The sequence below is a fragment of the Balaenoptera ricei genome, chromosome 14 (genome assembly GCF_028023285.1).
Source record: "Balaenoptera ricei isolate mBalRic1 chromosome 14, mBalRic1.hap2, whole genome shotgun sequence".
Classification (NCBI taxonomy): Eukaryota; Metazoa; Chordata; class Mammalia; order Artiodactyla; family Balaenopteridae; genus Balaenoptera; species Balaenoptera ricei.
Window position 1 is genome coordinate 5,704,899 of NC_082652.1, and position 23,846 is coordinate 5,728,744.

The following is a 23,846-nucleotide window of genomic DNA, read 5'->3' on the forward strand; positions in this document are numbered from 1 at the left end:
ACAGCACAGAGAGGTTATATCGCAGCCCAGAGAAGGCGTGTATAGGATGGCAAGAGGTCACTGGCAGAATTTCCTGAGGCAGGAGGCTGGCTGAGCAACAAGGAACTATCAGCACAGATTTGTGGAAAGTGGAAGCATTCCTCAGAAACCCCCAAAAATATCAGGGAAGGGAAATTGATAAGTGGACTTCCTAGATGTGGTCACACACAATGCAGAACAGGTGGGTCATATGGGCTTTAAAGGAAATGCTGACTCCTCCACACTGGCCCACACAGACGCTGGGTCACAACTCCCTGCCCCCTCCTCCCTATTGGTCATTCCCCTGGCATAGTCCAACCTGATGGGCTTCACTAGAGTTTTCAAAGGTCCCCCCCCCACCCCCGGAAATGCTTGAGATTGTAAAAAATACATTGTATCCAATATATGAAAATTACAAGATTGAATTTAAATATTTTAGAATCTTCAAAAGGTAACACATAAACTGGCACAGACTTCAATGCTGACATAGGGAATTGTATTTAAATGGGGGTACTTTTTAATGCAAGATATAATATGAAATGCTTTATATTTGGCTGTGGCATCCAAAGTAAAAATGTCTAGGGCCTACATTGGTCTTAAAATGGCCCTGTTCTTTTCTTTCATTTAAAAAGAAATTGAAAACAGATTAGACATTTTTTTTTCAAATGTTTCCCTGCCAAAAGAGAATTTTGAAAGTTTTTGGAATAAATCATCCCAAGAATGTCAGTATAGCTGATTTATTTTTTGATCCAGGATCCAGTAAAGTTTCATGCTTTGCATTGGTTATTATATATCCTTTATGTTTCTCTCTCTCTTTTTTTTTTTTTTTTTGGTTTGGTTGTGAAATGATTCCTTATTTACATTCTCCTTTATTGAAACACTTCCCTTTCTAGTTTTTAACTAACTGGGCATTGCATGGCACCACTGTTGATGTCATCTTTCATGTCGTGATGGTGGTGGCCATCAGCACAACACCTCACAGACCGGGCAGTCCTCAGGGTCTCTTGATGGTTCCAAGAGAATTCTCTAACCAAAGACCGGTGCTGCATCTGTCGGGCAATGTTGACAATCTTGTCAAAGTGATACTCCCACTGGGCTTAATGTTTTTCTGCTTCTTTCCGTCTCTTGGCCTTTCCTTGAGGACTTTGATGATCAGCGCAGAGGCAAAACGTACCGCCTCAGTCTGAGCCTGTTGGTTCTGAATGGTCAGTTTCACTGTCATCCTCAGATGCCTCCAGTCACTGGTTGCCTTGGCGATGTCATCACCAACCTTTTTTGGAGACAGACCTAGAGGGCAGATCTCAGGGGTCAGGGCAGATGTGGCACTGAATTCCCCACCAGTGTACCTCAGGCACACGACTTTGAGAAACCGTGGGTAGGTGGCCGTACTTTAACCGTATCTCTGTTGTCAGGCCTGAGGGCCTCTTCTATCCTAGTCCAGGGGAGAGCTAACCTTCTCTCCCTTCACACAACACCCCTCCTCTGTCTCTCTTGTTTTTTGGCCGTTCACTGTGGCCTGTGGGATCTTACTTCCCTGACCAGGGATTGAACCCAGGACCTCAGCAGTGAGAGGCAAAGTCCTAACCACTAGACTGCCAGGGAATTCCCCACACCCTCTCTTTCTCTTAATCTGGAACAACCCTATGCCTTTTGTATTTCCTAGGACACTGACTTTGAAGAACCAGGCCAGCCGATTTAACAAATGTCTCCCATTCTGGATTTGTCTGATCGTTTCCTCATATGTGTGTGCCATTTTGAAAAATATATATAATAGAACACATTTATTGTCTCCCAATTTGCACTCCGCCTGTCTGTCCCTTCATCTTTCCGTCTCAGCTAACATCTCCTCCGTGTCTTCCTGTTCCAGCCAAAGCCTTTACCTCTCTTTCTTTCACCCATGCAGTCCAATTCATCAGCAAATCCCATCCACTTAGCCTCTAAAACATAGCCAGACTCTTGTGGCTCTTTCTCCAGGCCAACACCCTGATCCGAGGCACCGATTTCTTTCATCTTAACCCCCCAACTGGTCTCTGCTCCCACTTGGGCCCTGGATGATCCACCCTCCTCCCAGTAGTGTGGGATGTGCAGATTTCCAGAAAGCTGATGGCTTGAGCCTATGTCCCTCATTCCTCATTTCTGACTCTCTCTTTGGGCAAATACAACAATCAAGAGGGTGTGAAGGGCATGGGGAGGGGGATGAGGCCCAGGGGACCCCCAGAAGGTGACAGTGTGTCAGCACATGGACCGCCGGCCCTCGTGTCCGGGTCTTCCTGCTTGCTGGTTTGCCATCCCAGTTGGTTATTGAAAACAAGAAGCCCTCCCCTGCTTAAAAATCCCCAAAGACCAGCCATCCTATCTCTTGGCCTCATTGCTGCTGTTCTGCCCCTATTCATTCTCCCTTAGCTGCACAGTTTTCTTTACGGCTTAGGAACAGCCCGAGGCTTTTCCTGCTTCAGGGCCTTTGCACTCACCTCTGCCTGGAATGCCCTCCCCTAGATCTTCCCATCAGAGGACCCACCTCCTCTCTCAGGTCTCAACTCCAACCTCCCTTCCATGACCACCATTTTAAACTAGTCCACTGGCTCTCAACTAGTCTCATCCCATGATCCACTCCTAGGTCCTTCATAGCGCTTCTCAGTATCTGGAATTTTCTGACTGGTTGGATGTTTGTCTGCTGTTAGTTCCCCTACCTGTTAGCATACTGATAACTCTGTCCTCGTCATGCACGACACTCACTTCAATGCGAAACTTCTTCGTTGTCCTTTTTTTTAAAAAAATTTTTTTGGCTGCTCTGCCTGGCATGTGGGATCTTAGTTCCCCGACCAGGGATCAAACCTGTGCCCCTTGCACTGGAAGCTCAGAGTCTTAACCACTGGGCCGCCAGGGAAGTCCCAATCCGAAACTTCTTAACGACTCTGAGACCAAGGCACGGTGAACGTCCAGATTTTATTGATGCAGAAACTGAGGCACAGAGAGGTACAGGGAGGGCAGCAGGCAGTCTGGCCCCAGTTCCACACTCGTTTTTTTTTTTTTTTTAATGTTATAGAATATATATTTGTATAGATTTTTATTTATTTTTTTGTATTTTTAATTTTTTAATACAATTTTAAAGGTTACCTCCCATTTACAGTTATTACAAAGTATTGGCTCTATTCCCTGCGTTGTACAGTACATCCTTGAGCCTACCTTACACCCAGTAGTTTGTACCTCCCACCCCCTCCCTACTGCTAACCACTAGTTTGTTCTCTGTATCTGTGAGTGGGCTTCTTTTTTATGATATTCACTAGTTTGCTGTATTTTTTAGATTCCACATTTAAGGGATATCATACAGTATTTGCCTTTTTCTATCTGACTTATTTCACTTAGCATAATGACTTCCAAGTCCATCCATGTTGCTGCAAATGGCAACATTTTGTGCTTTTTTTATGGCTGAGTAGTATTCCATTGTATACATGTACCACATCTTCTTTATCCATTCATCTGTGGATGGACACTCAGGTTGCCTCCATGTCTTGGCCATTGTAAACAAGGCTGCTAGGAACACTGGAGTGCATGGATCTTTTTGAATTAGTGTTTTTGTTTTTTCCGGTTATATATCCAAGAGTGGGATTGCCCAGCTCCACGGTCTTAACCACTGTGCTCTCAGATCCCCGTGGAAGCACCACGAAAATTGGTTTTTTTTCTGTTTTATTGCTTGGACTGCAGCCCTCGGTGCTTGGAACCCAAAGCGTCTGATTCAGGCTCCGATTCCAAGAAGAAGCCTTTTATCTTCTTGCTGGGCTGGGTGGTAGAGCCATCACAGCAAGCCCAGGGCCTCAAGAATGGTCTGTCGTGTCGCACGTTTAGGAGCGGCAGGATGAACGGCTTCAGGGAAGTCTCAGGGATGACTCATTGGCGTGGATAAAAGAAAGACAAGGCCAAGTTGTTAGAAGTTCATAGCTCGATTCCAAGAAGCTAACCACACATGGCTATTTACATTTAAATTAATTAAAATTAAATAAAATGTGTTCATCCATTGCACTGGCCACATGTTAAGAGTCTAGTAGTGGGGGAATTCCCTGGTGGTCTGGTGGTTAGGATTCGGCCCTTTCATTGCTGTGGCCTGGGTTCAATCCCTGGTCGGGGAACTAAGATCTGGCAAGCTGTGTGGCGAGGCCAAAATTAAAAAAAAAAAAGTTTAGTAGAAACATGTGACTAGTGGACATGTTTCCATCATGGCAGAAAGTTCTGTTGGATGGTGCTGGTGTAGGTGGACCATCACTTAGTTAAGCATCCTTCTACTGTTGGCTATTCACGTTGCTTCCAATATTTTTCTACTATAATCAGTGGAACAAGATTATGACTATTCTTTTTTTTAATAAGGTTTTCTTTTTTTTTTTTTAATAAGGTTTTGTCTTGTTTTGTTTTGTTTTGGCTTCACTGCGCGGTTTGTGGGATCTTAGCTCCCCGACCAGGGATTGAACCCAGGCCCTCGGCAGTGAGAGTGCAGAGTCCCAACCACTGGACTGCCAGGGAATTCCCTATATGGCTATTCTTACACATAGATCTTTGCCCATGTGTGCATGTATATCTGATAGATACGCTTCTCAAGGGAACTTGTGGGTCAAAGGGCACATGCTTTTTAAATTTAGACAGACTTTGCCAAGTCCCCCTCCAAAGAGGTTACACAAATTTACACTCTGCCAACAATAATCAACAGCCCCTGTTTCCCCACACCCTGGCCAGCACTGGGGCTTCTCAAACTTTGATCTTTGCTTGTCCGCTAGGTGAATAATGGTATCTTACAATAGTTTTAATTTGAAAATTATTTTAAGTTTCCCCTAACCTCATTCATTATTTCACCGACAAAAGCACTTTCAATATGAAAAGCATTTCTCCAAGTTCTTTGTATCTTAGTTGGGGACTTTGTCCTTCAGGGCAGCGTCTACTGTTTATATTGATTGCCTCACCCGTCACTGGTGTTGAACTGTGTGCTGCTAATTATTAGCTATGGTGGATTCAGAAGGAAGGGTAGAATTGGATATGGAACGCCCAAAGCTACAACAAATTATAAAAGGGCCCGGCTGTCACTTAAAAGGAAAGTATGATGTTTCTCATAAGAGACTCCATTATCAGGTACAGATTGTTCATTTAACTGTACAGGTAAGGGGCTGTCACCTAGTCCTTTTCCTCATGAGTAATTGACTTTTTGCTCTCGGAATGCAAATCTGCAGTGGCAGATACACAGGACTGTTGACTTTTAAACTGTGTAACATTTAAAGATAATTTTGGTACACCCATGTTTGGAACAGCGCTATTCCATAGCCAAAAAAGTGGAAAGAATCCAAACGTCTATCAACGGATGAACGGATAAACAAAATGTGGTGTATCTATACATTAGGATATTATTCAGCCATGAAAAGGAAGGGAATTCTGACACAGCCTGCAACATGGATGATCTTGAGGACATTATGCTAAGTGAGGTCAGCCAGTCACAAAAGGGCAAATAACATAGGATTTCAGTTATATGAGGTCCCTAGAGAAGTCAAATTCATGGAGACAGAAAGTAGAATGGGGGTTGCTGCCAGGGGCTGGGGGAGGGAGATGGGGAGTTGTTGTTTAAGTGGGACAGAGTTTCAGTTGGGGAAGATGGAAAAGTTCTGGAGATGGATGGTGGTGATGGTGGCACAACAATGTGAATGTACTTAATGCCACTGAACTGTACACTTGGAAGATGGTTAAAATGATTAAAGAAAAACAGTGCACACATGGAAAAGTGTTTAGGAAATAGGTGGAGAAGCAGAAAATAGTCACAGAAGCTCCCATTTGGGAACTTCTTCTGTTAGGGATTGAACCTGCGCCCCCTGCAGTGGAAGCACAGAGTCTTAAACTGGACTGCCAGGGAGTTCCCAGTTATGTGTCTTTTTATTTTTTTATTTCTTTATTTTAAAAAAATGTATTTATTTATCTTTGGCTGCATTGGGTCTTTGCTGCTGCGCGCGTGCTTTCTCTAGTTGTGGTGAGCGGGGGCTACTCTTCATTGCAGTGCACGGGTTTCTCTTGTTGCGGAGCACGGGCTCTAGGTGCGTGGGCTTCAGTAGTTGTGGCACGCGGGCTCAGTAGTTGTGGCGCACAGGCTTAGTTACTCCGCGGCATGTGGGATCTTCCCAGACCAGGGCTCAAACCCGTGTCCCTTGCATTGGCAGGCGGATTCTTAACCACTGAGCCACAAGGGAAGCCCTCTTATGTGTCTTTTTAAAATCACAATTTAAAATGTTTAAAAAGTATTTTTAAAAAACAAGCGCACCAAATATGTCATAATATTAAGGTTCAATAGAGCCGGATGCTGAATATGTTATTCCCTATCCTCTCATGAATGTTTAAAATATTCCACAATCAGGAAAAAATTCTGAAAGTAGTTCTTTAGGGTACATGGGCAAAAAAAAAACTGTGATGTAGAATCTTTTTAGACTTTATGCAAATCTTTAGACTTTAAAAGCAGCAATAAGGCTTTGATTATCTTTTTAAAATTATAAATTTATTTATTTACTTATTTATTTATTTGGCTGCGTTGGGTCTTCACTGCTGTGCACAGGCTTTCTCTAGTTGCGCGAGCAGCGAGCGGGGGCTGCTCTTCGTTGCAGTGCGCGGACTTCTCATTGCGGTGGCTTCTCTTGTTGCAGAGCATGGGCTGTAGGCGCGCGGGCTCAGTAGTCGTGGCTCGCGGGCTCTAGAGCGCAGGCTCAGTGGTTGTGGCGCACGGGCTTAGTTGCTCTGCAGCATGTGGGATCTTCCCAGACCAGGGCTCGAACCCGTGTTTCCTGCATTGGCAGGCAAATTCTTAACCACTGCGTCACCAGGGAAGTCCCATATCTTCTTAAAATTAAAAAAATACATGTACACAATTAAAAAAAATTCAACTGTATTGCTTTGATTATCTATTGCTGCTTCATAAACCATTGCGAACTTAGCGGTGGAAAACCACTATGATCTATTATGCTGATCTCCCAGGGTTCTGGGGTGAGTGGGCTCAGCAAGGTGGTCGCTGCAGGGATCTCTCATGTGCTTGGGGTCAGAAATGGCTGGAGGAGTCAGGGAGGCTTCCTCCCTCACTCGTTTGGCATCGGGAGCTGGTTTTGGCTGGGACCTCAGTGGGGGCTCTTGCCAGAACTCTACACAGAGCAACTTCATGTGGTCAGAGGTTCCTCCCAGCATGGCGGCTGGTTTCCAAGAGCCAGCAGCCCTTGAGAGCCAGACGAACACTGCATCACTTCTGCCACCTTCTGTGCATTAGAAGCAAGTACAGCTAGAAGGTACAACTTCAAGGTCATGTTATTAAAAAGGAATCTGGTTGTCCTCCACTCACTTTCCCTCTGCCCTTGGGCTTGAATGGGGACAGGGTGCCAGTGAGCCAGCTCTGACCCTCGCGGGCAGGGTAAGTGTGTGGCAGAGCAGCGAGACAGCTGCCTAAACATTCAAGGGGAAGAGAATTAGTTTCTACCTTTTTGTTCTGGTTTTTGCTTTCTTCCCCCCCCTCAATGTGGTTAAAAAACACATAACATATAATGTACCATCTTAACCATTTTTAAGTATGCAGTTCAGTAGTGTTAACTATATGCACATCATTGTACAACAGATGCCCAGAACTTCTGCATCTTGCAAAACTAAAAGTCACTGAATAACAACTTCCCACCCCACTCCACCCAGCCTCTGGCAACCAGAATTCTACTTTCTGTCTCTATGAGTTTTACTACTCTGGGTACCTCATATAAGTGAAATCATACAGTATTTGTCTTTTTTGTGACTGGCTTATTTCACTTAGCATAATCTCGTCAAGGTTCATCCATGTTGTACCATGTGACCGGATTTCCTTCCTAATTTTTAAGGCTGAATAATATTCCATTGTATGTGTATACTACATTTTGTTTATCCATCCATCAGTGGACTCTTGGATTGCTTCGACCTCTTGGCTGTCATAAATAATGCTGCTATTTGCATGGATGTGCAAATATCTCTTTGAGATCCTGCTCTGAATTCTTTCGGGTATATACTCAGAGATGGAATTGGTAGATCATATGGTAGTTCTATTTTAATTTTTTGAGGAATTGCCATACTGTTTTCCATAATGGCTGCACCATTTTACATTCCCACCAACAGTGCCCAAAGGTTCCAATTTCTTCACAGCCTTCCCAACACTTGTTATTTTCTGTTTTGTTTGTTTGTGTGTTCATTTTGTTTTGATAGTAGTCATCCTAATGTGTGTAAGGTGATATCTCACTGTGGTTTTGATTTGCATTTCTTTTTTTTTTTTTTTTTTTTTTTTTTTTTTTTTTTAGTATTAGTTGTTTTGTTTGTTTTTTTATACTGCAGGTTTGATTTGCATTTCTCTGATGATCAGTGATGTTGAGAATCTTTTCATATGCTGGTTAGCTATTTGTATAACATCTTTGTAGAAATTTCTATTCAGGTTCTTTGTCCATTTTTAAATCGGGTTATTTGATTTTGGGGTTGTGGAGTTGTAAGAGCTCTTTATATATTCTGGATTAACCCCTTAGTAGATATATGATTTGCAAATATTTTCTGCCATTCTGTAGGTTGCCTTTTCGCTCTGTTGACTGTGTCCTTTGGTGCATAACAGGCTTCACCTTTACATGGATAAATGTCAAAGAATTTGCAGGCATGTTTTAAAGCTACCACAAGCATGAAAGGGTTTTGGTGGGGGAAAAAATGTCTCCCTCTGCTCTGACTGCCTTCCACAGAGATAACCTCTGTTACTGGTTTCTTGTGCAGCTTTCCAGAGGTTTTCTTTGAGGATTTGTGATGTAAAGTTTCCATAGAAATTGTGCACAGTTTGTATTTATGCAAAATGAACTACGAGGTAGACCTTGGATCCTCTGGAACAGGTCTCTCAGGACCTCATAACCCTCATTTGTAACATAGGACAGTTGGAGTGGGTGATTTGCAAAGACCCTACATCCTGGATGAACACGGGCCACATGCTGGAAAAGAGCACTTTCCCACATGCTTCTGGAGCCTCCTTTCACTCGGTTTATGGAGGTTTGCTCTTGCCTTGGAAGGTGATTTCTTAAAGGAGAAAGCATTTGCTCTGAGCAGAGTCTGAGTTGTTATTTCACGGGACTCTAAGAGTTTGTGTTTTGTTTCACTTAAATAAGAACACATTTCCTCTTCTCAGTTCTGTGCTGGGCAAAACTCTAATTTCAGTTCTTACTTTTCAGAAATTGCAAAGGATGTGAAACGTAGCACAGGAAGAAGCAAATCTGCTGCCTTGGCCTAAGATTCTTCTCCAATCTGAGATTCTTAGTGTTGAATGAAAAAGGTTCTCAGACACCAGTGAGTGTCATGATGGGCTGGATTGTGGATTAACACTGCAGAATTCTTGGAGTTTCAATCCACACCCGCTGAATCAATCTTTGGACTTGGCTATAAATATACAACTTCACTTATCATGGAAGAAAAGATCCAATTTACAATAGCAACCATAATGATGAAATATTTAGCAGCAAACTTCTCAAGGAATGTGGAGGATATAAATATAAAAGGTGTTAAAATTCTACTATTAAATATAAAAGGAAGCTTGGATGAGTGGCGAGATGATCTTTGTTCTTAGAGAAGAAGAATCCATTTTGGAATGATGTCAGAGTTCCCTAAATATAGCCAGAAATCAATGCAATCTCAGTTAAATAACCAACAGGAAATTATGGGGGACTTTGAGAAAATGGTGCTGAAGTACACAGAAAAAAGTGAATACATGAGAATTGTCAGGAAAATTCTGGAAATGGAGACTAGAGAGGGGAGATTAGCTTTACCAAATATTATAATGAATTATAAAGGTGGAGTATTAGATACAGTTGGCCCTAGAGAAGGAATGGCTGGATTGAGCATTGTCATGAGAGAAAAATCCAGAGAGATGAAAGTATATAAAGAAACTGGCTTGTTAAAGATGGTGACTTCATTCAATGGAGAAAGGACTTGTAATACATTGGATTGGCATAACTGGATTCCTTTCTTACTCCATAGCTGAAAACAAATTAATTCCAAATAGAGCAGAGATATAAAAATAGAAACACCTACAAATCACTGGAAGAGAATGTAGATTTTTAAAAAATTCTTGGTTTGGGAGACTTTTCTGAATATAACACAAAACTAAGAATTCATAGAAAAAGTAAATCTGATCACGAGAAAATAAAATTTCATCTTTTGCAAAATATTGAAGGCAAAGCTGACTTGGAAAATATATTTGTAACTCTGATGTTAGGCAAAGAATTCGTGTCCTTCATATACAAAGAGCGAGTGCTAACAAACAAGCCAGTAGAAGAAATGATCACAGGAGGTCAATGTGAAGTTCACAAATGGCTGATAACTATATGAAAAAATGTTCGGCCTCATTTATAATGAAAAGAAGTGCAGAGCCAAGCAATTAGTAATTTTTCACCTCTCCAGTGTGCAAAAATGAAGAGTTTGATAATACCCAACTGTTGAGGATACAGAAAAGGTTCTTGTGTATACTGTCACTGGGAGTATAAATGGTGATACTCTTTTTGGAGACTGGCTTGGAAAAGCTTTTCAAAATGAAAAAGGTGCATACTTTGGATCCAGCGGGCTCAGGGCTGGGTGTTCAATCCCATGGAAATGCAGGTGGCACTGGTGGTTGCCCCGCCAGGATCTTTCTCCTCCTTGGACCTCTGGGGCAGAACCCCCTCCTCTACAACGCATGTGTCCTGCGTGAATGCTGATGGGCCCACCCAGCAAGATGTAGACAGGGCCTCCAATAAGCCCCTAAAATAAGACTTTCTGGTAACTTTTAAACAGAGGCTGAAGTCAAAAGGACGGGGAAGCCACAGCTGGTTGGAGAGTCTTTCCAGGCAGAGGGAACAGCATGTGCAAAGGCTCGTGGCTGGAAGGAGTAGCACCGTAGGGGTGTGGGTTCCTGGGTCATATCACTTTGAGGGCTCTGGGTGGTAAGTAAGGAAAAATCCAATCAAAAGCGACTCGAACAAGAGAGACCTTTGTTACATTGCATAACAAGAAGCCAGAAATGGGGCTGCTCCAGTAGGGGTTAATTTAGTACCTGAACATCGCCACAAGGACCCAGATTCTGGCTTTTCCCATTGGCTGTCAGAGCACAGAATTGAATGAACTGTAATCCGTGGTTCACACCACAATCTCATCATTTGGTCCATTCAAGTCCTGCTTATGTTCTTTTTAACAGTTGGATTCCATCTATATGAACTGTGCGAATAAGCAAATCCACAGAGACAGAAAGCAGATTAGTGGTTGTCAGGGGCTGGGGGAGGGGGAGCAGGGAGTGACTTTTTTAAAGAGTATGGGGTTTCTTTTGGGGGAGATAAAAATGTTCTGGAATTAGATGGTGGTGAGAGTTGTACAACATTATGAATGTACTAAAACCCACGGACTCGTACGCCTTCAAAGGCTGAACTTTATGGTGTGTGACTCAATAAAATTATTATTTTTAATAGGAGCACACCGTTTTGTTTTTTTTTGTTTTTTTAAATTTATTTTTGGCTGTGTTGGGTCTTCGTTTCTGCGCGAGGGCTCTCTCTAGTTGCGGCAAGCGGGGGCCTCTCATTATCACGGCCTCTCTTGTTGCGGAGCACAGGCTCCAGACGCGCAGGCTCAGTAGTTGTGGCTCACGGGCCTAGCTGCTCCGCGGCATGTGGGATCTTCCCAGACCAGGGCTCGAACCCGTGTCCCCTGTATTGGCAGGCAGATTCTCAACCACTGCGCCACCAGGGAAGCCCTAACATTGTTTTTTTTAAGAGGAAGTTAAGGGACTTCCCTGGTGATCCAGTGGTTAAGACTCTGCCCTTCTACTGTGGGGGGCCCCAGTTCGATCCCTGGCTGGGGAACTAAGACCCTGCATATCACGTGATGCGGCCAAAAAGGGGGCAGGGGAAAAATGTTAATTGGTTAACGAAAAAAAAAAATTTGGGGCCATACCGCACAGCATGCAGGATCTTAGTTCTCCCACCAGGGCTTGAACCTGTGCCCCCTGCAGTGGAAGCGCAGAGTCCTAACCAGTGGACCGCCAGGGAATTCCCCTTGTTATTTTAAAGTAATCCATCATCCAAAATAAAAACCAAGACTTTGGCAATGACTGAGATCTGACTTTGTATGGTCCCCCCACCCTATTTTTCCTCACCATCCTCCAAAATCTGTCTTCAACATTGCCTTGTTTTTTCATATATACACACAAATATAGAGAGAGATGCAAACTGTGTGTGTGTGTTTTAAAACTTCCGTTGTTTTTAGCAGGGAGGGATAAATTGGAAGTTTGGGATTGACATATGCACACTGCTATATTTAAAATAGATAACCAACAAGGATCTACTGTATAGCACAGGGAACTCTACTCAATACTCTGTAATAACCTAAATGGGAAAAGAATTTGAAAAAGAATAGATACATGTATATGTATAACTGAATCACTTTGCTGTACACCTGAAACTAACACAACATTGTTAATTAACTATACTCCAATACAAAAAAAAAAACAACTTCTGTTGTTTTTATCTTGGCATTATAACGATAACATATAATATCATAAGGATGCCAGGTCCTAGGCCTGAGGAGGGCTTTGCAAACTCTGCTGGCCAAGCACAGTCAGGGCTCTGTGAGCTGGGGAGGAGGGTCCGAGGAATGCCTGCTGGGCAGACCTCTGCTGTCGGAGTCTGCAGTGGAGCTTTTGGAGGTTTTCAACTCTGAAAAAAATTATGGTGCCCTCTCCCAAAGAAGTGATTCAAAATAACCACATGGCTCAGCAGTAAAGTGGGTAAAGCAAGTCTAACAGCTTGCTTGCTTGCTTGTTTATTTTTTTGGCCTCACCTCATGGCATGAGGAACTTCTCCGACCAGGGATTGAACCCGTGCCCGCTACAGTGGAAGCCCGGAGTTTTAACCACTGGACCACCAGGGAAGTCCTCTAACAGCTTTCTGATGATCTTCTCACGCTGGCCACTTGGATGCATTTAAAAAATATTAAATACAAAATCGTTTCAGAATTGTACAAGTGGAACAGGCGGCTGCGGGACAGGCGAGGGAGGGGCCTGACTTCATCAACTAGGCCTTTCTGTTTCTCTTGAATTTTGTAGCTCTTAGGCTCTGAAATCTGAAGACCTGGGTTCAGATTCAGGCTTGGTCACTGTCTGGTTGTGTGACCTTGGACAGGTCACTTCACTGCTCTGTGCCTCAGTTTCCTCATCTGGAAAGTAGGGATATTACGGGTTCTGACTTCAGAGGGTCAGCGTGAGGATTCAGTGAGCAAAGATATAAAGCATTCAGAACAGTGCCCGGCACAGTTCAGGGTCCCTAAATGTCAGCTATTATTTTTTAAAAATATTTATTTATTTATTTATTTTGGCTGTGCCAGGTCTTAGTTGCGGCATGTGGGATCTTCATCGCACCATGTGGACTTCTTAGTTGCAGCATGCGGACTTCTTAGTTGCGGCATGCGTGCGGGATCTAGTTCCCAGACCAGGGATTGAACCCAGGCCCCCTGCGTTGGGAGCACAGAGTTTTACCCACTGGACCACCAGGGAAATCCTAATGTCAGCTCTTATTATGATCAATATCTGTTATGGTTGAACTGTGTCCTCCAAAAAGGTACACGGAAGCCCTAATCCCCTCAGAACGTGACCTTGTTTGGAAATAGGGTCATTGCAGATTAGTGAAGATGAAGTCATATTGGAATAGGGCGGGCCCCTAATCCAAGATGACTGGTGAGACGCCTTTTTTTTTTTTTTTTTTTTTTTTATTTATTATTTTTATTTTGGGCTGCACTGGGTCTTCGTTGCTGCGCGCGGGCTTTCTCTAGTTGTGGCGAGCGGGGGCTACTCTTCCTTGCGGCGCGCGGGCTTCTCATTGCGGTGGCTTCTCTTGTTGCGGAGCACGGGCTCTTGGCGCGCGCAGGCTTCAGTAGTTGCGGCTCACGGGCTTAGTGGCTCCGCGGCATGTGGGATCTTCCCGGACCAGGGCTCGAACCCGTGTCCCCTGCATTGGCAGGCAGACTCTCAACCACTGCGCCACCAGGAAAGCCCCTCCTGGAGGTTTTAAATCTGGGACAGACAGTTTCCAAGGTGAGTTTTAAGAGGCTCTGCCTGCCTGCGGGTGGAGGATGGAGAAGACAGTTTAGGCCAGTTGGGGGGATGGGTCTGTCGACCAGGCAGGATGATGGTGTTTCAGTGATTCTTAAAGTGTGGTCTCCAAAATAGCAGCATCAGTGTCTCCTGGGAACTCGCTAGAAATGCAAAATTATAAGCTCATCCAGACCTACTGAATCAGGCCCCCTGGTTGGGGGTGGGCAGCTCTTTGGGTCCCCCCTACCCCCATCCCACCAGGTGATTCTGAAGTGCCTCAGGTGTGAGAACCACGGATCTAACCAAGGCGGTGGAAATGGTGCATTCATTTGCTAGGGCTGCCATAACAAAGTACCACAAACTGGGCGGCTTCAAACAGCAGAAATGTATTTCTCAGAGCTCTGAGGGCCAGAACTTGGAAATCAAGGTATCGGGTGCTCTCCAAAGCCTCTACCGGAGGAACCTTCCTTGCTTTTTCCAGTTCTGGTGGCGGCCGGCGTTCCTTGGCTTGTAGACCCATTACTCCAGCCTCCCCTGTGTCCCCTCCTCTTATAAGGACACTAGTCACTGGATTTAGGGCCCACCCCAATCCCGGATGACTTCATCTTCACTTGATCACATCCGCAAAGACCCTATTTCCAAATAAGGTCACACTCACAGGTCCTGGGGGTTAAGACTTGAACATATCTTTTTTGGGGGACACAATTCTACCCACTACAGATGGAGAGAAATAAAAGGATTTGAGAAATATCAAGACAAGAGAAATCTTAATGGTTAACTGGGGGTAGGAGGGAGAGAAAACAGAACGAAGAGGAAAAACGACTCAAATGCTGTTACATCAATAACAAAGCCTGGACTGACACTGGTGTCTTGCTCCTCTCTGAATGAGTTCCTTAGGGTAGAGTTTCAGGAACTTGATTCCAGTATCTCAGGACCGGTAAACACCTTGCTGAAATAAACTCCTTCCCGCCTGAGAACCTGTCTCCCTTTCCCGCGGGGTAGGTCTGGCGAGAGAGGAGCGGGAAGAGAAGATGCCCGTCGCCCATGGAGCCCCCAGCTGATTGCACTGACTTCAATTCAGGCCACACTTGAGGGCCAAAATCAAAATCAAGGTCACAGAGCCCGGGGACCTCTGAAGCTGCTGCAGATCTCAGCGGCCTCAAAGGAAAGGATGGAATGGGAGACCATGGGCCTGTCTCCGGGTAGAGGAGCTGGGGGACCCGTCAGCGTGGGAGTCCCTCCCTCCCAACCACAGGCTGCATTCAAAGCATTTGTTCTTCTGGAAGATTCTTCTCCTCCCTTCTCGCAGTCCCCAGGAGTTCTGATCCCCTGGAGGGCTTGTGAAGACACAGATCACTGGGCCTCACCCTAGAGTGTCTGATTCAGCAGGTCTGGGGTAAGGACCAAGAATCTGCATTTCGATCCTGTTCCCATCTCTCAGAACGGAGAACCACAGCCCGAGATGAATGGCTCTGAGCCCCCGTTGCACGTGGGGGTCACACGGGGAGTTAAAAACACCAACCCCAGTCCTGGACCCCGGACACCGAAAATCTCCGAGGATGGGGCATGAGCTCTGACTTTGAAGCCCCCCAGGATTCTAAAGGTCAGCTAAGTTTGAGGTTGACACCATTCCCTCACTATGATTGGCTGAGAAGTGGACACGTGACCAAATTCTGGCCAATAAGACACGGGGGTGGTGTGCTGGGGGACTTCCGGGTTGATGGCTGCCGTCTTGCATTGCAGCAGATGCTGGGGCAGGAAGACAGAAAGAACGTGGGTGCTCAATGATGTCCATCCTTGACCACGGAAACTGAGAACCCCAAAGCTGCTCCATCTCAGGACTTCCCCCTTTTGTGGAAATAATAAATGTCTTCATTGTTAAACGGCTCAGGTTGGTGCTTTCTAGTACTTTCAGCCAAAAGCATTTCAATGGCTGCAGATGTGAAACCCTCTGGCAAGTAGCGAGCAGCCACAGTCAACGGCTTTATTGATTTACTTATGCAGTGAATGTTCACTGAGTGTCTTCTGTGTGTCAGGATGGTTCTGGGTACTGGAGAGCATGAGAGAGGTCCCTGCTGTCGTAGAGCTGCATTCCAGCGGGTGGAGACAGACACAAAAGCAAGTCCACGAATAAACCAACAGAATAATTTCAGACAACGTTCAAGAAGGTAAATAGAGTGGTTTGCTGGAGAGCGAGGGAGGGTGGGGCTTCTCTGGGAAGGTGACATTTGAGCAGAGAACTGAATGAAGAGCCAACTAGGTGAAGAGGGGCAGGGGAAGGATTCCAGGCAGAGGGCACAGCAGGTGCAAAGGCCCTGGGGTGGGAGTGAACTTTGTTCAAGGAACTGAAATGTGGAATGTGAAGGTGGCATGATTATGCCAGCAGCCTTCAGGGAAGTATCTAAAAGCACACAAAAGCCCCACAGTCCAACTTTTTCTCTCTCTTTTTCTCAATTTCTTAGGGCTTTTGTTTTCAGGTCCAAAGTGTACTAGCGCTGGTTTGTTGAAACCTGAGCGGAGTTTTTCAGGCTTCCCTTCCTAACTCAAGAGAACCACTCTCACCGTGTGTGGCCTGCTGTACACTGGCTTTTTTCAATGAAAGCCAAGTGTTCGTGCTTCAGTCTAACTAAACAGCTCTGTCTGCAGCAGGTCCCCATCTGTTTTGCTGTTTTTCCTGCCAGAACATTTTTCTCTCCTGCCCAGAAAACTGCAGCTCCTGTCACGGCCCCTTCCTTTACAACACCCACCTCGTCTGCCTGGGGCCTGCCGACGCCTGGGGACACATCCCACAGCATCAGAGCAAGAGGACGGCCGCTGTGCCGCCAGGCAGGAGTGTTGTTGAGGCCAACGTTGGTACAAAGAATCCTTTAGGATAGAAAAGGCCTTTGCCCTTTTAAAAAATTCACTCGACTGTAGAACAGCAAAGTTGCCGTTTTTTTTTTTTTTTTTTTTAATTTATTTTATTTATGGCTGTGTTGGGTCTTCGTTTCTGTGCGAGGGCTTTCTCCAGTTGTGGCAAGCGGGGGCCACTCTTCATCGCGGTGCGCGGGCCTCTCGCTATCGCGGCCTCTCTTGTTGCGGAGCACAGGCTCCAGACGCGCAGGCTCAGTAATTGTGGCTCACGGGCCCAGTTGCTCCACGGCATGTGGGATCTTCCCAGACCAGGGCTTGAACCTGTGTCCCCTGCATTGGCAGGCAGATTCTCAACCACTGCGCCACCAGGGAAGCCCAGCAAAGTTGCCGTTTTCTTTCCTGCGTGGGGACACTGTCTCTGGGCACCAGGTTGAGGTGTGTGCCGGGGGTGGCTGAAACCCAGGTCCAAGCAGGTTCCAAAAATATTCTTTGGCAAGAAATGGATGGCAACAGCATTCTGCACACGGCTGCCAGCAGCAGAAACTCCCGTTTGGACAGAGATGGGGTGGTGCCGAGAGGGACCACAGTATGCTCACTCACAGGGTTCTTTGCTTAACTGTGTTTACTGAGAGTTTCCTGTGAGCAAGGGGGACATGGTCTCACACAGGTCCCAGACCAGTGGGGCCAAAGATATTATTCTCACACCACTGAGTCTATAATGCCACCTGCACCTGAGAAAAATGCTCCCAGGGAAAGGAATCTGCTTCAGGGAGGGTGTATTACAGAGGTCACAGAGTGAACCTTTTTCAAAGCAAATAGGATAGAGTTACTTCCTGCTTAAATCCTGCACTGGCTTTCCGTTGCCCAGGCATAAAGCCCAGACCCCTCCCTGGGGCCCACAAGGCCCTGCAGCTCTGGCGCTGGTCCAGGCCCCCCACTTCTCCCCCTGCCACTCCCTGAGATGCAGCCTCCCTAGCGTCTTGTGGATCTTCTGATGTGTTCAGCCTATGCTCACCCCAGGACCTTGGCACGTGCTGTGCTCACTGCTCTAAGCACTTTTCACAGGTCCCCACGTTCTCCCTCAAAGTCTGGCTCCGATGCCACCTCCTCAGAGAGGCCTCCCCTGGCCGGCCCATCTCAAGTAACTCTCCTTATGACGTCTTCTTGTTTTATTTTCATGGCACTCTAATTTTACCCAGCCTGATTGCTTATGTCTGTCCCCTCCACTGCTATGAAAGCACCACGAGGGCAAAGACCTTGCCTATCTTCACAGCAGGGCCCAGTGCATGCCATGGTTTGTGGAATGAATGAATGAATGATTGAGGGACCTGACCCCATCTGGGCCAGCCAGTGAAGGCTTTCTGATTTGACATATGGTGGACAAGGAGGGCCTCACCTCTGCTTCTTTTGGGGGGCCTCACCGCACGGCATGTGGGATCTTAGTTCCCTGACCAGGGATTGAACCCGCGCCCCCCTGCAGTGGAAGCCAGGAGTCTTAACCACTGGACCACCAGGGAAGTCCCACCTTTGCTTACTTCTTGACCTCACATCTCACGTTCTCACCTCTCCCCTCTACCAACCTGAGATCTTCCAGTTTGTTTGTTTTATTAAATAAACACGCTAAGGTTCTAAGGGCTTCACAGATAGGAGCTCACTTGATTCACACCACAGCCCTCTGAAATAGGTATTATTAGCCCCGTTTTACAGATGGGGCAATTGAAGTCCAGAGAAGTATCATGTCCACATGTGAGCCGAGATTTGAACCTGTATTATCTGGCTCCAGACTTGCTGTTTTTAATGACTATTCTTTCTTACCTCCAGGCTTTTGCCCCAGAACGCTGTCTCTAGGATTCTCTTCCTCTTCTCTAATTAATTCCTTTTTCACCACAGAATCAGTTCTCATATCTGTCAGGGTTCAAGCAGGAAGGGGACAGTGCACTAAAACTGGGAGATTTTGAAGAGGGTTTAATACAGGGACTGTTTTAAATGTGTGAGGAAAACAAAAGGAGTCGTGAAGCTGTTCTCACTCCTAGGGCTGAAGGTTGGAGGGGAGGGAATGACCTTGGAACCTGGAAGGAGAGGGGCTGCCTTACTTGGAAAGGGTCGTGGCCAGCCTGAGCGTTTCTGTAATCTGTTGCTGCTAAAAAAAAACACCCCCAAAGGTAGTGACTTAAAACAACAAAAATTTAGTATTTCTTATCATCTTCTGGCTTGAATAGTTCTGGAATGCCAGGATACCTGGCAGGTCCACAGATGCTGGCTGCCAGCTGGGAGCTCAGCTGGGCTGGTGGCTGAGGGCATGGTCCTCACTCACATGGCTTCTCCACACAGCTGCTTGGGCTTCCTCACAACATGGCGGCTGAGTTCAGGAAGGAGTGTTTTAGGAGGTGAAAGCAGAGCTGCTGATGGATTAAGGTCCACTCTTGGAGGCTACCCAGGTTCACTTCTGCCACAGTCAACCTGTGGTTGACAGAGGTCACAGTGTCAGCCCAGATTCTGAGGAAAGGAAAATGTATTCTCAATAAGAGGAGTAGCAAAGGAGGATGAACGGTATCTTTACTAAGAACACACCACCGCAGGAGGCTGGAGAACATCTCATTTCCCCTCACTCAACTTCTTCAGATCTCCTACCTCCCAGTGGCCAGAGCCAGCTAGAAACCAGAGGACATGGGAGGCTGCTTACCTGGTTTCTGAGGGCCACCTTCTTAGGGAAGACATCAAGATGGAGAAGCAGAAGGTGGTTCTTGAGGGACAGGACAGTATCCTGGCATAGGACCTCCCACTCTCAAGCTCTGCGAGAACTCTCTCTTTTTCCTTTGTTGTGCAGTTTGTAATTCTAGACCTCTGTGATTAGTTATTGTCAGTCTCTCCTTCAGTACTGTGAGCTCCAAGACGGCTGGGACCATGGCTGCTTAGCCCACCACTGGATCCCCCAGAGCAGCACTGTGTCTGGCACAGGGTAGATGCTCAATGAATATGTGTTGAATGACTGAGCCCTTCCTGATATGACACAGATTTCTTCCCTGCCTTTACCCCTCACCCCCGATCCATCCGTCCCAAATACACCTTCCATCCGTCCAGGTCTCGCTGGCTTCCCCAACCCAAGTCACTCCAACCCAGGCTGCTCAGGGCCACCTCATTCTCATCCTAGCTGAGCCACACTTTTTACTCTTGACCCTCAAGCAGCAGTCAGGGAGATGTATTTTTATTCTTTAAAAAAAAAAAAAGGGAAATTGTCTTAGTTTGCCGTGTCTGCTGTAACAGAATACCGCAGATTGGGTGGCTTATAAACAACAGATATTTTTTTTTCTCATGGTTCTGGAGGCTCAAAGTCCAACACCAAGGGGCTGGCAGATTCTGTGTCTGGTGACAGCCCACTTCCTGGTTCATAGATGGTTATAGGTTCCCTGTATTCTCATGTGGCTGAAGGGGTGAGGGAGCTCTCTGGGGTTTCCTTTATACGAGCACGAATTTCATTCAAAATGGCTCCAACCTCATGACCTAATCGCCACCCAGAGACCCCCCCCCATCTCCAAATACCATCACGCTGCGGGTTAAGATTTAACATATGAATTTTTTGTGTGCGTGCTGTGTGTGTGTGTGTGGGAGCCACAAACATTCAGTCTATAGTAGGAACAGACACAAAAGTAGAGAAAATCGTACCATGAACCTCCATGGACCCATTTTTCAGATTCAACACCTATCAAGTTTTTTTGTTACAGCTGCTTCATCCATCCTTTTCACTTTCTCTTTTAGTGAATTATTATTATTTTTAAATTAATTAATTAATTAATTTATGGCTGTGTTGGGCCTTCGTTTCTGTGCGTGGGCTTTCTCCAGTTGTGGCGCGCGGGGGCCACTCTTCATCGCGGTGCGCGGGCCTCTCACTATCGCGGCCTCTCTTGTTGCGGAGCACACGCTTCAGACGCGCAGGCTCAGTAGTTGTGGCTCACGGGCCTAGTTGCTCCGCGGCATGTGGGATCTTCCCAGACCAGGGCTCGAACCTGTGTCCCCTGCATCCACCAGGGAAGCCCCTAGTGAATTAGTTTGAAGCTACTCTCAGTCACGATGGCCTTTCTCCCCTACATCCTGCAGTACGCACCTCGAAAATGCTTCACATAACAGTTATCACCCCTTCAAAATTAGCAATCATTGAAAGATTTGTTTCTTTGGTCGCACCGCGCAGCACGTGGGATCTTAGTTCCCCGACCAGGGCTCGAACCTGCGCCCCCTGCAGTGGAAGCGTGGGGTCTTAACCACTGGACCATATATTTTTTTTAGTTTTTATTTTTTGGCCGTGCCGCGCAGCTTGTGGGATCCTAGTTCCCCGACTAGGGATTGAACCTGGGCCCCGGCAGTGAAAGCGCAGAGTCCCAACCACTGGACCGCCAGGGAAGTCCCTGAAAGGTATTTTAAAACCTAAATCAGATCACTCTGATTTAGGTTACTCTTCTGCTATGAGATTTCCACGGCTAAAATTGGAATTCTTTACCATGGCCTAAGAAAAACCTAACAATTAATTTATTGCACAAACTTTGAGGGTAAAAGGGGGAGGGTGCTAGCTATAATCATACTGGGACAAGAGATATAAACTGGGCGGTCATGCTATCTGAGGGGCCTTCCCTTCATGCCGCCGTCTCTGCTTATCTGTTCCTTGAACAGATGGGACATCTCCTTGCCACAGGGCCTTTGCACTTACTGGGTATTTTGCCAGAATGTCCTCCCCGGTCTCCCCCTTCTGGTCTCACCCCTCCACCCCCTCATTTCTCTGTGGTGTTACCTCATCTGTTTCTCTCATTGGCACTTTAGCATCATAGAAAATTCTTATTTATTTGCTTAGGTGTGTTTTGTTTTGTTTTAAAATCTCTCTCCCCTGCTAAAACGTGAGGCCAGGACAGAGGGGACCTGTCTGTCTTGTTCGCTATTCTATCCCCTGCCCCTAGCACACAGTAGGCCTGGCACAGAGTGGGTGCTGGGTGAATATCTGCTCTGTGAATGGATGGGTGGATGTTCATCCCTGCAGGTCCGGCAGGGCCAGGCGACCTCAGAGGAGCCTCCTGGGTCCTGGGAGTGGAACCATCCTCACGTCTCCAGCCGTCTGGGCTGTGGGAGCAGGCAGAGGCTTTTCTCCTGTGATCCGGCAGACCCAGAGCAGAGTTATTAGCTCCTGGTTGCCAGCTGAACCCTCCCACACACTTACACCTTTGATCTGGAAGGTGGTTTTGTGTTGGAGACTTAGCTCTTGCCAGAGAGACATACATGTCTCAAGTCCTGAGAGGCGGGGGCAAAGGTGAAGTTCAACTGGCAGCTTTTAACGAAGGAAGACGTCTGGAGACTCCCAAGGTGGTGGATGATTCTGCGGGAAGTCAGCGTTTTGTAGGGGCTTGGCTGAGTCTCCTAGGGGATGTGGTGGTGGTGAGACTCTGGAGACCTCCACTAATATTAATATTCACACAGCTGCAAGGGTCTGTGTGTTTCCAAATTGGCGGCGGTGATGGATGTGGATACCTGGGGTGGCACCAGCATCACTGCAGGCAGGAAGCGCTTTGACGTGAAAAGGGGGGAATGTGGTAGCCCTCTGAGCCTGGGATAGTGTGGTTGGTCACTGTGCCATCTGCAGGAACCACGTTATGAATCTTTGCATAGAATGTCAAGCTAACCAGGTGTCTGCTATTTCTGAAGATGTGCCGTTGCATGGGGGAGTTTAAGCACTTCCCCTGCATCTCCTGCTGCCTCAAAACACAGTAGGTGTGTCCGCTGGACAACAGAGAGCGGGAATTCCACAAGTGTGGGCATTAGAAAAAAGAGCATTCTTTGATCAAGCTCAACTGTTTTGTTCTTCGTTTAATGACTTGCCCTCCTGTTACTTAATTGTTCAATAGAACTGTGTCTCTCCTGCTTTGTCTTTTCAGTTTGCTCTTCCTGCAGCCCTATTGTACTCTGTGTCAAATAAAATCTACTTTCCTAAATTCTAAAACAGTGTCCTGGGAATTCCCTGGCAGTCCAGTGGTTAGGACTCCGTGCTTCCACTGCAGGGGGCATGGGTTCAATCCTTGGTTGGGGAACTAGGATCCTGCAAGCAAGCCGCCTGGCACGGCCAAAAAAAAAAAAGAGGATTGTAAAAAAAAAATTGCAAGAGTCATTTTCACCTACTGAAGAAAAACAGCTCCTAAGAAGTCATTTGCTTCAATGAGATAGTATAGCATCCTAACGAACATCTATCCAGGCACACTTCTGCCTCAGGACCTTTGCACTGACTTGTTGCCTGGGCCTGGAAAGACCTTCCCCAGATATCTACGTGGCTCGTTCCTGCACTTACTTTAAGTCTTTGCTCAAATGTCATCCTCTCACAGAGGCCCTCCCGCAACCACCCCATTTAAATTGCAACCCTGCCCACTGGGGGCACTTACCCTGTTCTCTTATTTTTCCTGCTAAATCATATATCATCCTCTAACACAGCCCAGTCCAACAGAAATGCAATGGGAGCCACATGTGCAATTAAAAAAAAATTTTAGCAGCAGCATTTTATTTATTTTTTGGCTTGTGGTATCTTAGTTCCCCAACCAGGGATCGAACCCGCATCCTCGGCAGTGAAAGTGTGGAGTCCTAACCACTGGACCACCAGGGAATTCCAGTAGCTGCATTTTAAAAAGTAAAAAGAAACAGGAGAAATTAATCTCAATAGTATATTTTTAATTAGCCCAACATATCCCAACGTTGTCATTTCAACGTGTAATCAACATAAAAATATTGAGATATTTTATGATCTTTATTTCACAGTAAGTCCTTGAAACCTGGCATGTGTAGGACACAGCAGCTTTCACGTGAACATCATTTCGAGTGTCTTGTCGCCGTGTGTGGTCAGTGGCTACCGTATAGGGCA

General features: G+C 46.2%; 1 protein-coding gene and 3 pseudogenes across 1 annotated transcript in view; 2 read left to right on the top strand and 2 right to left on the bottom strand.

Annotated features, from left to right (window-relative positions):
* Window positions 1-914: 914 nt before the first annotated feature.
* On the bottom strand, window positions 915-11,094 carry LOC132348061 (large ribosomal subunit protein uL11-like; annotated as a pseudogene).
* Window positions 1,383-1,493, bottom strand: LOC132348276 (U6atac minor spliceosomal RNA; annotated as a pseudogene).
* Window positions 11,095-16,226: 5,132 nt separating the features above from the next.
* SCARB1 (scavenger receptor class B member 1) overlaps window positions 16,227-23,846 on the top strand; it is an 89,589-nt gene continuing 81,969 nt past the window's right edge. The window contains exon 1 of the mRNA XM_059894170.1: window positions 16,227-16,278. The gene's annotated coding sequence lies outside the window, so the exon portion shown is untranslated. The remainder of the gene's footprint in view (window positions 16,279-23,846) is intronic.
* LOC132348062 (E3 ubiquitin-protein ligase RBX1-like) lies at window positions 21,032-22,762 on the top strand (annotated as a pseudogene).